The following is a 15651-nucleotide window of genomic DNA, read 5'->3' as shown; positions in this document are numbered from 1 at the left end:
TAGTTGTGGAGGGCGCAGCTCATTGGCCCATGTGGGAATCAAACCGGCAACCCTGTTGTTCAGAGCTCACGCTCTAAACAACTGAGCCACCTGGCCACCCCTTAAGTTTACCTTTTTAAAGCATACAATTCAGCAGATTGTAGTATAGTCACAAAATTGTGGAATTAGCACCACTATCTAATTTTAGAACATTTTGATCACTGCAAAAAGAAACCTATCCCCTCAGCCTCTGCCAAGCAGGAATCTACTTCCTGTCTGTACAGATTTGCCTGTTCTGGACTTGTCATAAAAATAAAAACATACAATATATGGCCTTTTGGGATTGGCTTTTTTCATGTTGCATAATAGTTTTGAGCATTATCTGCTGTAACATGTATCAGTACTTCATTACTTTTTTTTTTATTAGTTTCAGGTGTACAAGACAAGGTAATACTTAGACGCCAACCATCTACATCCCTCACACTGTACTTCATTACTTTTTATTGACAAGCAATAATCCTTTGTATGGATATACTATATTTTTTCATCAATTCATCAGTGGACAAACATTTCAGTTGTTTCTACTTTGTGGCTATGCTGCTAGGAACATCCATATACAGGTCTTTTGTGTAGACATATGCTTTCAGTTCTCTTTGGTATATACCTAGGAGTGGAATTGCCAGGAAATTGCTAGGTAAAAAGGTTTCATAACCTTTTTCATATTTCAAGGAACTTCCAAACACTTTTCCAAAGCAGCTGCACTATTCTACATTTCCACCAGCAATGTATGAGGATTCAAATTTCTCCACATCCTTTTTAACATTTGTTATTGTCTGTCTTGATTTTAGTCACCATAATGGGTGTGAAATTGTATCTTGTGGCTTGGCTTGCACTAGCATTTCCGTAACGACTAATGATGTTGAGCATTTTTTCATGTCCCTATTGGCCATTTATTATCCTCTTTGGTGAAATGTCGTTTAAATATTTTGCCCATTTTTATAAAGTTGGGTGACTTTTCTATTTATTGTTGAGGTGAAAGGGCTCTATTCATATTCTAGATGCAAGTCCCTTATCAAATATATCATTTGCAAATATTTTCTCTCACTCTGTGGGTTGTCTTTTCACATTCTTGATGGTATAAAGAACTATATTCAATACAGTGATCCTTCTCTGCTTTCTCCCAATCCTTCCCTCAGGAACTCTCCAAGGGTTTGTTAATAGAATGTAACAAGAATTACAATATCTATGCTCTGAGTAGCTCATTCTGAAGCAGGGAACTCATTTACAACGTAACTATTAGGAAATATGATTATTAAAGAAAAATTTTGGTGGTTCTCTGGTAAAAGACTTGTTTATGAAACTGAAAGATGCAGAGTAGGTGCCATCCGTTCCCTGCAGGAGAAGAAGTCCTCAAATGCTGTACTTTTCTCATTATAATTCATCTACTCTCCTGTCAATAAGAGAAACTCTGCTTGGAAATGATAGCCAGGAAAAAAAGTAAGTGGAAGCACAGAACTCGTGTCTATCCTAACAAGTATTGAGCTCCTATTTTCAAATTCTGTTCTTAGGCAGGAAAATAATCCCTTTTGCACAATCAGAGAGAAATTAAACTATTTTTTAATTGGAAAATATTACCTTCTGCAAGATGATTTTCCCCTTGCTGAAAAGCGGAATAAGAGACAGAATCTAGTGAGTTAACTGAGAACAGTTTTATTCCCTTAAAAAGTTCCAAATACAGCATTTCTCCAACACTTACATTGAACCGAAGAAATACCTTCGAACTCTGATAGTCCTGAGCTGAAAATCTGTCTCCCCTATGTTGGTAGTTTTCCATTACATACTTAAGTTAAGGCGTTGTTCTTTCTCCTACTAAAATCAATAATTGCTATCAATATAACTGAAGACTCATTCAAACATTGAAATTTTAATATATCCATGATGGTAGATAATATTTATTAATAGGGATTTTAATGCTTATTTTGTTGGACAGAAATGAAAGTGATATAATAGTTTCATTTACAAATATCTGAAATCCCTGCTTAATTTTTATAACGGTCAATGTGTTTTATCCTAGTAACTTAAAGTTATAACAGTTAGGGTACTCTAAAGTACTTTTCATATTTTATCCAAATAATTCCTGTATAGATTTACTATTTAAATTAAATACACAGTGGGAGTGAGAAGACCTGAGTTCTGTTTTTGATGTCACTGTGATCTCTAGAAGATAGTGAAACTGCTGCTTTCATTCTCCATCTGTTGAGGATGCTACATGGATGAGTAAGTAAAATTGGCTTTGAACTTTTCTCTGGTGGTGTCACCAGAATCACAGTAAAGCAAGAGTTTTTCGTTTTGTTTTTATTATTTTAAAATAATTAGTACATATATTTAAATTTCTCAATTTCAATATCTAAAACAGTAAATATCAATATATAAAATCCGGGTGAGCAAAAGCTCACAGAAGTCCTGTTTTTAAATGAAGGTTGTATTATAGGCAGACCTCAGAGACATGCAGGTTTGCTTCCAGACCGCTGGCATAAAGTGAGTATTGCAATAAAGTGAGTTGTAATTTTTCTTCTGGTGGAAGGCCTTATATTTGTAAAAATCACACAACATCTATAAAGTGTAATAAAGCAAAGTACAATAGAACGAGGTATCCCTGTATCATTCAGGTATGGTTAGGCTAATACATCAGGAAATGCCTGGCAGGGAAAGGATAGTTTGGTCTCAAGAGGAGGGGGCATGCCAGGCCACACAGGGCCACAAAGCACCGTAGTCAATCAGGAGGTGGGAGTGAGGGGAAACATGGGCGGCGAACAGAGACTGTTGTGGTTTTCACAGAGAGGAACTGACAGGGCACGCTAAATGGGTTTCAGATTGACTAGTTTGAATAATTTCAGCGGCCTCTAGGTGTAGAGCTGTCGGGTTGTCCAGTGTCTGGTCCCAGGGTGACGAGAACAGGGGCGTATTGGCCCAAAGTGTAAGAGCCCTGGGAGAGCCTGACAGAGAGGGTGGGTGGGGGGTGGGGCATGGACTTTGGATTGGTTAGTGTGCACATGAAAGTGTGCTCACAGGGGACTAGTTTGTTATCTGCAGGAATCAGCTGGTCCTGGGAGGGGCTGTCTCTCCTGGGCCAGCAGCATCCCAGATGCCAGAGCACCTAGAATGCAGAAAGTGAGAAAATATAGTTAATACAGGTCCTTAATAGTTTTTAAGAGAGTGAAAAGTGTAGAGATGTTCAGAGGCCAAAAAGTTTGAGAACTTTGGGGCTAGGTTATGCACAATAAGAAAGAAGCCCCAAGTCTCAATGTCTTAACATAGCAAAGAGGTCGTCTTTTCTTGCTCGTGCAAAGTCTTCATGCTTTCAAAAGGCAACATATAAAGAATCTCTGAACATAGTTTTTTAAAGGCCATATTGTCAGACGAAAAGTAAATCATTTAAATTGAATTACCTTAGCTTGATGAGACACTCCTTATGTTATTCTTCTTTTTCTCATTTTTTTTTCATGAATCAGTGAACTTTCATCACTAAGCAGGAAGAGTTCAGGGACTGGTGCGGGAAATTTCAGATGTCTGGGACAATTATGGATGGAAACAATGTGAAGGGAAGGTAAGATCTTACTTTGTTCATATGCTGAGAGAAAGAACCCAGCAGAGAGAGGGGAGGTTGAAGATACTGGGAGAAGAGACACCTGATGGAAGTCTTGGAGGAGGTGGAAGGACAAGGGAGGGGACGGTCTCACACAGGAGGACAGACAGACAGACATCTCTTTGGAAACCGATAGGAGAGGAGGATGAGAGGGTGCCCTTGAAGATAAGTTAGTTGGGGGAAGGAGAGAAGCTAAGAGAGTCCCCCCTTAATGGCTCTGATTCTCTCTATGATTCACAGGCTAAAAGTGAGCAGGGCAGGAGCCGATGAGGATTTTGGAGGCCCATTGCAGGCGTTGGGGAAGGGAGTGGACCAGACCAAAGAGCATGGAGCAGCCCCGGGGACCCAGTTGAGTTTAGACCTGAACTAGGAATAGCATGAAACACATGGCAGCTGAACTTTTCTAACTGTACTGTTTAACGCCTGCAGTTAAGAGCGAAGGGGTTAGGGAGAGTGGAGGGCATTGGTATTTACTGAAGGGCTGTGTAGCATGATGGTTCAGAGCATGGCCTTTGAAGCCAGCTGGCCTGGCTTAGACTCCTGACTCTGTCACTTACTTTCCTGTTCTGTAAAATGGGACCAATAATAGTCTGTGGTGGTGTTTCACTATGGGTAATAACGGTTTTGTGGAGTTGTTTGAGGTCTAATGGCTTAATACATGCTGTGGATTTCCCTTCCACACCCTGTCTGTTGGAGGTCAAAGGCCCCACCTTGGCTTCATGGTTTCACGCTTAGGTGGGTGTTGGACTTTTGAAAATGCCCAGACCCTGCTCCTCTCCACCCCTGCCCATTTCCTTGGAGGGCAAGCCCTGCCCAGGCTCCTCTTTCGTGGCCATCACGGTCCTCTTTGGTTATGGTGGGTGAATAAGGGGCAGGTACACCTGTTTCTTCCCTATTGTCTTTCCAAACTACATTTTGCCATAATCTCTAAGCCCTACTGTTCTTAGGCCTTTAGTTCTGAGTCTCAATGACCTATTTAGAAGTAAGTTACACCCTCCCTCTATTTGCATTGTTACCCTAATAATCCCAGTCTACCCATGCATCTGCTTACCCTCCAGATAGATACCCCTGGGTCACAGGGAAAGGCCACAGATGTGGAACGGGCAAAAGAAAAAATAGATATTTCAAAAACTCTGATATCATCTGTTACTGCTCTTAACTCTCCTGTGAGGAGATGTTGGGCCTGAAACGCCTAAAACGCCCAAGCCTGATGCTCAGAGGGATTAAATCAGTACTGGCCCCAGGCTCTTCCCACTCAATGTCGTTTGCTTCCAACAAAGGGCGGCTCTGTCCCTGTGGGGGCCACAGGGGTGGCACTGGAGGGCGAGGCCCTGTGGGTGGGAGTTGTGGGTGTGAGGAGCCAGTAGCTGCTTCCTGTAAACAGCATAGGCAGGAAGAGCAGGTGGGGCTGATGAACAGGGGGAGAAGGAAGACGTGAAGGACCTGGGAGTCCCAATGAAATCGATAAGCACGTGGGAGAGGGGAAGGAGGTGCCTTCTGCCATAGAGTAGGGAGTGATGCTGACCGTGTGAAGGGGTTTACTTCCAGAGGACGCTAAGGCCACTGCCTACGTTGCTGAAGAGAAGTTGAGTGTCGTTGCTGTGGGGAGCACTAAGGCTGTGCGTTTCAGTTGTTTGAGGGGATGTTGAAATGGGTAGATCGGGTGTCAGAGTCCTTGATAAATGTTGAGAATGAATTCGGGGTTGGTGAAGAGCAGGCAGGGGCTGGGCTAGCGGAGACCCAGGGCTGGGGCAAGGCCGGAGCCTCCCAGGGAGAGGAGGCTGCAGCGTGGGAAGCACCTTGGTTTTCAGTTAGCACGTGGCAGTTCTCATACATGACTGCGTATGGTCCTCCCAGAACCCGAGGAGATGCACATAGGGCAGCAAATAGACTTTCTTCACATCAGCTGTGGGACTCAGATCAAATCTCCTAAGGTGATCCATGCTCTCTGTAGGTAACTGCGAGAGTCTTGTTTTTCTGCGTAGTATTCACAGCAGGAGATCAACCTTAGAAAGGAAAGTTGCAGACTCTACGCAGCAAAGGAGGTTTATGTTTTTCTAAGTTTTCTTCACCCCAGACACTGCTAAGAAGCCTGCAGGCCGGCAGAGCTGCTGGGCTGTGAGGAGCTAGTCCAGGAGAGGTTCTTAGGGCGCCACCTACTGTCCACGAATGGACTCATCACGAAGCTTCGGTTAGACATCTTCCGAAAAATCATTTATTTGAGGAAATTGCAAGTTACCGCTTAATTTTCCAAAAGAATAAGCTACTAAAACACCTAACATTGTTCTCTCCCTACCAGGCAGATTTCTTAACCTGGCCTCTTGATTACCCTGATGGCTAGACAGACCAATTCAGTGAATTACTCCCTTCCATAAAACAGAAATTATGACCTAAGGAAGTCCAAAGTTATCTTAAAATTAACACTTTCTGTGAGGTGTTAGGTCCCTTAGCATAGTGAAAAGATCACTAGGCTTGGGGCCAGGAGTGTCTGAGGCAATTAGGTCTTGACTCAGTGGGATGGTCTATGCAAAGGTGTTAACCGTAAGGTGTTAAGAGAAAGTATTAAATATAGCAATTATTTCACAAGCACTATCCTAGATCTGTGACACCCCTCCCTTCTAATCCTCATGACATATCTATAAGAAAAACATTCTTATCTAGACTTTACATCTGAGGAAACTGAAGCTCAGAGAGGTCAAATGACTTGGCACTTAGCTTGTCTTCTCTTTGCTATACACTACATTACCACTATCACACTGATATAAAAAATTAATATGAAATCATTCAACAAAAATGTCTTAATGGTCACTGGTACCATTGGGTTAGAAACAAGATATATAAACGTTTATGAGTGTTATGGAATGAATGTTTGTGCCCAACTGAAATGCATCCGTTGAAGCCCCAACCCTGTAATGTGACGGTATGTGGAGATAGGGCTTTTATGGAAGTGAAGTTAAATGACGTCATAGTGTTGGGCTCTGATCCAATAGGATTAGCATCCTTATAAGAAGAAGAAGAGAGACCAGAGCTCGCTCTCCTCACCAGGCATACCATCAGCGGGCAGGCCCACACTCCAGGAAGAGACCTGTCACCGGAACCCGACCATGCTGGCACTTCATCTCAGACTTCTAGCTTCCAGAACTGTGAGAAAATAAATGTCATCCAGTCTATGGTATTTTGCTATGGCAGCCCAGCCCAAGAATATCTGCTTCCCTCAAGGTGCTTCTAACTTTGTTAGGGAAGTCGATAGTTAGATAAATGGCAAGCCAACTTGCTGAGATAGAGTGTGGACATCTCCTATTTTTAAATGATTGCTTTAGAAAGAATCCCGACAATGGATGAGATAGTGGTGACAGGCGACCACCATATGCCACACAACAGCTCTAAACCCAAATACATTTCAGAGAGAGAACCTCTTACCCGAGGGACCTGGTCACGGGTGGACGTGCACTTTCTCACAGACTGCATGGGCCTTATGCATATCTGAAAGGGAGATGGATGGAGTTGCAGAGCCAGTGACGGCACGTGGCCGTAAGTTCTGGTTCAGGAACAGAACTTCTGGTCTTCAGTCCCCACATCTACAAAACGAAAGGGCTGTCACACTTGCCTAAGGCAGTCATCTGAATGTGTTTGCTCACCTTCTCCTGGAAGAGTTTTGAAGAACTGGGAAACTGTTCCCACATCTGAAAGTTGACATCTAAAATTTCCCACTAGAAATTTAGTTTGAAAGGGTGTAATTTCCACCTTATTATACATAAATATTGACATTTCAAAATAAAATCATCATGTAACTTAAGTTTCCAATAGAATCCACATAATGTGTTCATTAGCACTTTACTATCATTTATTCAAAAGACTGCAACTTTACATTGTTCTTTTTTCACATTGAAATCTATTTCCACTTTATTTTCCACTCCCAGAATTTTATTTAATACAGTATATTTTTACGTTTGCAGGTCTTTTTATTTAAAATTACTTGAAATTTTATTTAATGTTATAATAATTAGTAGTAAAAATTTGATTGAAACAATATATTATAAATTTTAATCATTATTACACATACTTAGTAAAATTTTATTGGCTACAACTCAATGTCTATTGATGAATGCTATTTATTGTTAGAAAGTTATAGGATTTAATCTCAATTCTATTTCTATTTCTGGATTTTATAGATGCAGGCATGGAGAAACACTGTTCTCATAAGTAGATGAAAATAGAATTTTGTTATAACGAAAGTCATTCGATTCAATTTCTGAATTACATGCAGGGAGTATCTTAGTAATCTTACATTAAATATTATTTTAACTCATAACAAACCACTTGTGGTTCTCCTTCAAATTTGTTGAAAGCAACGAATTAGAATCCACCTGAATTTCTGAAGGATTGATTATCCAATCATGAGTCAATTACTTCCTGGTTCTGGGAAGTAACAGAAGACAATCATCTCACAAACACTCATTCTAAGTCTGAGTGCTAAGTAAGGTGCACAGCCTTGCATGAATTTGTCACCTGGATGACATAAGATGCCATCAGTATTTCTCACAGATATTCTGCTTTGTTCTCTAGGGACAATGGAGCAGTGCTTTCTTTGAGTGAAATTATCATCATTCTTATCACCCCACTCTACAAATATCTGAATTAATATGTTGACCAAATACTCGATTTAAATACCAAACTACCCACTCTTAAGAGAAGACAAGGAAAGACTAGAAGCCTGAATGCAAGTTTTTGGTGCCTTATGTTGGAGGCTTCTCTGAAAGCAATATTGAAATTGTCCCTTTGATGCTCTAGAAAAGTGCCATCCAATGGAAGTAAAATGCAAGCCACATAGGTAATTAAAAGTTGTACTATATTTTAGAAAGTTAAAAGAAACAGGTGATATTAATATTGTATATAATGCAGTATTTCAAAAATATTATCATTTCAACATTCAATCATTATGAAAAATTTTAGATGAGGTAGTTCACATTCTTTTGTTTTGGGGTACTCGGTCCTTGAAATCATGTAGTATTTTACACAAACAGCAAATCTTAATTCTGACCAGCTGCATTTCAGGCACTCAGTACCCATGCATGACTCGTAGCTACTGTATGGGTCCACAGAGCCCTTGAAGCACGCATTGTAGTGGGATTTGGGATGGATGAGAGGTAAGACTTTGTTTTTGTAAAATAAGAATATGGTGAACAAGAAGGTAGTGGTCAGAAATGAGAACAGACCTATCCATGCCTTCAAAGAGCTGTGAAAGTTACCTTTTACCCCAGGGCCTCTGCTGTACAGCCATATAACCTGGCCCTAGTGTACCCCAAGACATTGGGGTACCCAACAAGTTAGGAACCCAACAAGTTCCTAAGTTTGATGACCATTATTTTAAGATGGATTCTAGTTGCCAAGGTCTTTGGGAATGACACAATAATAATGAAATTATATGTCCTTATCTTCTGAAGGAGACCTAGTCGGCTATCCTTCTAAAATTCTGGACCAAGTGAAAAGAAAAATTCATGAGGCAAAAGATTAGCAGAAGATCCAGAAATCCCTTGTTACTGTGTCAGCAATATCCTGCTATAATTTTTTAAGATGAGGTTGACAACTATCTCATCACAAGGAGAGATGTGTTTGGTGATCATTGGGGGATGCTTTCCCCTCTGACTATTCTGGAGATCACATGGGGTCATATGAAAGTCATCAACCTAACATCAGATTACTTGGGGAGGTGAAGGTTTCCTATGTTATGGCACGGAATTGACAAAGAATCGCTTTCTTACTTTGATTATCTTAGGGCACTTCTAGGACTTGTTGTAGCTCTTTCTAAGTTCTGGTGTGCAGTATGAATGATGGGCTTCCTTTTCAAAGGAACACAGATGCTTGTCCTAAAAGGTGAGTGTGAGGAAATATTTTGTGATACAAAATACCATTGACCAGGTGGTTCATAACAACATAATTTTATTTCTCACAGTTCTGGGGCCAGGAAGGCCAAGATCAAGGTGCTGGCTGATTTGGTTTCTGGTGAGAACTCTCTTCCTGGCTTGCAGATGGCTGCCTTCTGTGTCATCACATGGTGGAGAGCGAAGTCTAGTGTCTTTTCCTCTTCTTAAGAGGACACCAGCCCTATCAGATTAGGGGCCCACCCGTACGACCTCATTTAACCTGTATCACCTCCTCACAGGCCCTATCTCCAGATGTCTTAGTTCCAGCTACTCTAACAAAGTACCATTCCCTGGATGGCTTAAACAATACAAATTCGTCTTACAGTTCTGGAGCCTGGAAGTCCTAGATCATGGTGGTGCTAGTATGGTTGAGTTCTGATGAGGCTCTCCTCTAACTTGCAGACGGCTGACTTCTCCTTGTGTCTTCACAGGGCAGAGAGCAGAGAGGGGAAGAAACTTTCTCGGACTCTTCTAAGGGCACTTCCCATTCATGAGGTCTCCACTCTCTTGACCTCATCTAACCCTAATTACCTCCCAGAGGCCCCACCTCCTAATATCATCCCACTGGGGAGATGGATTTCAACATATGAATCAGGTGGCAGGGCACAAACATTCAGTCCATAACACTGAATATAGTTGCATTGGGAGTTCTGGCTTCAACATAGGAATTTGGGGGGTGGGGGGGCGGGTTCAGTTCAGTCCAGAGAACACAGTAAGGTAGTTAAGAGTATGGAATTCCATTTCAGAAGACTTCCAGATAAATAAATAAAGATTATCATCTGCCTGGATGATTTCCTTAGGATGAAATTCTGTTACCTGGAGGCCAAAGACTGGTTTAATATTTTCCAGAATCCCAAGTCTTTGTATAACATCATTCTCTGTCATCTCCGTATGTATGAAATAGTTTTATTTTCATAAAATAACTTTCACTATGACCCATATTTCTCCCAAGAAAAACTCTTGGGGACAGTTTTGGGGGTTTCCAGGTAAACTAACATTACTGCTAGATATTTTTTCTAATGAAGTATTTCCCCTATTTTTTTCTCTATAAAGTTATTTCTTCTAGTCTCAGAATTTCAAAGACATAGTTGGTTCCCCCACCCATCCTGTTTAAAAATGAGCATTCCACAATCAAGAGGCATGTTGGGAAAGAGGGTATTTAAAATAAATACTTGGGTATTTCTAGAGTAGTTAATTTCTAAATGAAACTAGCAATACTTCCTTTCAAGCTTGAGTGCAGTGCATGAACCTGTGAAACTACAATAAACTAAAAAGTACCTTTCCTATGAATACCTTAGAAACTGGTGTACAGAATACACTTGAAATCTATTGCTGTGACAGTGGGAAATTCCATAGAATAGAAATATAGGGTGTTTTGACTTTGCTGTAAAATATGATATTTATGGTATTGAAAAAGGAGATATGAATCCAACTTGTACTAAGCTCCTTATAAAGAATCAAAAAGCAGCCAAACAAACCAAGCAACACTCATATGGCTCTACAGTGTTCTTTGTAAACAGTTGTTGCAAGTAAAGTCTGAAGTGTTCATTGAAAAGGAACTAATTAACTATTCTAGGTAAAGCCACTGAAAAAGTAGTTAAAGTAATTCGAGGTGATTCAAAATGTAAGTTACCGAGTTCAAGGTACAAATTACAATATCATCATATAACTTTCAGTTATCTAATTTAGGAAGATTTGATACTAAGGGAAAGCTGAAAACTAAATGGAATTGTCTCTAGCAATGTTATTACCGTGTTTCCCCCAAAATAAGACCTAGCTGGACCATCAAGCTCTAATGCGTCTTTTGGAGCAAAAATTAATCAAAGAATTGGTATTATGTTTATATTATATTATATTATATTATATTATATTATATTATATTATATTATATTATATTATATTATATTATACCAGGTCTTATATTAAAATAAGACCAGGTCTTATATTAAGTTTTGCTCCAAAAGCTGCATTAGAGCTGATGGTCTGGCTAGGTCTTATCTTCGGGGAAACACAGTATATAGACTTTTACTTAAGCTTATAGATTTTTTGTTATTATCTATTCATCTTGACATAATCAGCTAATTGTAATTATATCACAGTTCATGGGCTAACTTCTAAGAAACTGTAACTTAGTTTTTTACTTATTTAGTTTAATATACTTACTTGCTAATAATTTAGTTTTGTAATATCCATAAAAAGTTTAGCATATCCCAATACGCACGTAAATATTAAAAATGCACACATGCACCTCTGTGTTTATGTATTATGTGTGCTATAAAACATATACACAGTAGAAATTTTTAAAAGATTAAAGATAAAATAATTAACATTTAAATAAAAATTTTTCTATTGACGTACGAAATAAGAACAATGTGACTTCATTATTTTGGAAAGTCTCGGTTTAACACTTTGTCACGTGGTGATTTGAGTTTGATTTTTTCTAATATAATAGAGTTTATTTTTTGAAGAGTTTTAGATTTACAGAAAAATGGAGAAGGTAGTATGGAGTTCCCATACACCTTGTACCCAATTTCCCCTGTTATTAATGTCTTACCATAATATGGTACATTTATTACAATTAATAACCAATATTGATACATTATTATTAACTAAATTCAATGGGTTCATTCAGACTTCCTTTGTTTCACCTAATGCCTTCTTCTGTCCTAGGATCCCACTCAGGATATCACTTTACATTTAGTTGTCATGTTTCCGTAGGCTCTTCTTGACAATGATAGTTACTCAGACTTTTTTTTGTTTTTGACGATCTTGACAGTTTTGAAGAGTGCTAGTCATGCATTTTGTAGGATGCCCCTCTAAGGGAATGTGTAATTTGTCTGATGTTTTTCTCATAATTATGCTGGGGTTATGGGTTTTGGGAAGATTACAGAAGGGCAGTGCCATTTTCATCAGATCACATTAAGGTTACGATCTATTAACAGTATTTTTCACCGAGCTCAGGTCACGTGGTACATTGGTGGCTCATAGATAAGCATTCAGTCTCTACTAGGGTCCAGTAGCAAGCCATAAGCTGTTTCTCAATAGGAGAGTAGTTACCGAGAGGGTGGCAGTGCTTTGCTCCAAAATCCTGAGGGTTTGCATTGTGATTGACTCATAGGAACTTGCCAAAGCCTACAAAAAGCAGCTCTATCCACCGCCACCATTCTAGCGCTATTAAATCTGCTGGATTGTATGACCCAAGTGACAGAGCAGCCTGGATCTGTTGTGGAGCCTTCTCATCTCTCACTAGGTGTTGTGCCTCTTTTTAAGTACTAGTAGGGGCCAGATGGAACAACTTATCCTTTACCTTTGAGGTGATATCTTGATATATCCCACACCACTGGACCCCTAGAAATTTCACTGAGGAAGAAGGCCCTTGAGTGTTGTGGGATTTATTTCCCATCCTGTGGCATGCCAATATCTTACCAATATGTGTACAGTAATGGCTACTTCCTGTCTACCAATCAGCGTATCATCAACAACATAATAGGCTAGTGCGATGTTCTGTGGAAGGGGAAGAAGAAAGGAATCGAAGTCCCTGCAGACTAAATCATGACATAGGGCTAAAGAGCTGCTAAATCCTCTGTTTGGACAGTGAGGGTGTATTACCTGCCTTGCCAGTTGAATTCAATTCCTTCTGGCAGTCTTTTTCAACAAGTATAGAGGGGAAAGCATTTGACAAATCAATAGATGTATACCAGGTACTACTTAGGAAATGTGTTGATATGCTCAAGCAATGAATTCACATCTGGAATGACAGTGCAACTGAAATTACCATATAATCAGATTTAGGAAAATCCACTCTCATATCCAACATCCAGTTGCCTTCAGAACATGCCAAATAGGTGAGCTGAGGGGCTATGGCAGCAGCAGCCAGACACCGAGGCTGTATTGAATGGGAAGGGCCTCGGCACTGGCACCCTTTACATTGCTGAGAGCCACCTGTCTTGGTTAGATGGCTCTGGATTAGGATTCTCACTAGAATACCCCACCATTAGTTTGCATGCGGTGTCCAGGGACCTAAATGCATACCCACGAGAGCATTTGCATGTTATGGTTAATGCCAAATTTGAAGGAATTGATATTTGGCACCCTTGAAGCTTGGATCAGTATACTTTGTGCTTCCAAGAGTTTAGGATACAGCCTGTTTTGTTTTGTTCTTTTCTCAGTGAGGGATGACGTTGCTCTCCCCCTACATTTGACAATGACATTTTGATTGATGTGACTTGAGCAGGGAGGAGCCTTCGTGGCATCTAGTGGTTAAGAGGCCAGGGAGGCTGCCAAACATCCTACAACGCACAGCACAGCCTCCCAGGACGAAGAATTATCCAGTCACATGTCAGTAGTGCTGGGGATGGGAAACACTAGGATACAAGATTCCCAGGTTTTGCTGTTGGAGATAATTATAAAGATTTATAACAACGTAGTGAAGTTAATGAAAGATGGAGTAAGAAATAGAAAAAATCCAGTTTTTAGGCTGTTGACTATAGGTTGAAAGGATTCCAAATGAAAAACAAGTTAGGCATAAAATAAAACCTTGTGTTTGATTTTTGTAAGTGTAACTAAATAAACAATTGATACTCTGTATTTTGTTTGTTTAGTATGTTCATTTCTTGTGGAAATACAGAACTTGGGGGTTGAAAAGACATTGATTATACTTTTAGTAAACTTTTGCTTTTAAAATAATGGGTTGCCTTTCTTTGAAATAGTTTATAAGAGACAGTCCCATAAGTTTGCCTGTTGAGCTATTGCACATTAAAATTTGGGATTCTAATGTGACTTCAGATAAAAGATGACCATTTATATTCAGTGTGACAATAATTACTTAGTCATTTTTAGGGCTTTTGGCAAGCCCTGCCTCATTAAGTGGTAATGATTCAGCTATTTGAAAATAATTTTGTTATAAGATTTCAAACTTTTGCCATTGGAAAGGTTCCAAAGATAGATAAAAATCTAGTGAAGTTTGAAAGGGATGGTAAGGAAAAGTAAAAGCCTCTGACCTTAGGTTATAGTAAGACTTTCAAATGAGGAAGTAACTTTCTGTTTAGTAAATACAACTATGATTTCATAACCAAGAGTATTATAGTTCATGTTCAGTTTAAAGCATCATTCATTCAGAGAAATGCAAAACTTTAGATGTACCGTTGTCTGTCAGTTCCAAATGCTGATGTGAAATGCCCATAAATAGTATACAGCAGTGGCACTGGGCAAAGGTCTATGTCAGAAAATAAGGCTAGAGAGGTAGAGTTTGAATAAAGCCAGCAGAATAGAAGAGCACACTGAATAAGGAGATTGTCCTTAACTTGGTAGGCAAGTCATTTTCATCTCCCTGCACCTCAGTTTCATGCAGAAAAATTAGGGGATTGTAGTAGTCTTTAGTTCTTAAACTTGGCTGTACTTTAGAAACACCTGGGTTCTTGTTAAAAATGCAAATACTGGGAGTCCCAGACTACTGTGTTTCCCTGAAAATGAGACCTAGCTGGACAGTCGGCTCTGGTGTGTCTTTTGAAGCAGAAATTGACATGAGTCCGTCTTATTTTACTGTAATATGAGACCCGGTCTTATGTTGGGTTTTGCTCCAGGAGATGCATTGGAGCTGATTGTCCAGTTGGGTCTTGTTTTCGGGGAAACATGGTAGGAAATAAAGATTCAGTGGGTTTGGAGTAGGTGTTTTTTAATTGAAATGGATGGGATGATGATTAATCCTTTCTTACTAAAATAAGTAGGACTTTTCTGTCTTACTAGAAAGTAGAATCCTCCTGGATTATATTTGTTTCAAGTTTTCCAGTTCTGTTTGTCTGGAACCACTCTTCTCATAAGTTACATGTGCTTGGATCCTATTTCCCAGCCTTTGTTCATTTCATCCTGATTCTCCAAGCTTCAGATTTTTTTTTTCTCTTTGCTTTACCTCCATAAACCTCTTTAAATTGAACCATCAGCTTATTGTTCTAGAGTGGGAGGGACTTTTTCCTTTGAGTCCATCTAGATTCTCAATCACTGTTATACGAGCGTGTATTATTTTTATAATTTAAAAAGTGATGTTCAGAGGCGGTCGGTTAGCTCAGTTGGTTAGAGCATGGTGCCAGGTAATAACACCACGGT

This window comes from Rhinolophus hipposideros (genome assembly GCF_964194185.1).
Source record: "Rhinolophus hipposideros genome assembly, chromosome: 7".
Lineage (NCBI taxonomy): Eukaryota > Metazoa > Chordata > Mammalia > Chiroptera > Rhinolophidae > Rhinolophus > Rhinolophus hipposideros.
The sequence above is the reverse complement of the archived record's forward strand: the minus strand, read 5'-3'. Positions refer to the sequence as shown.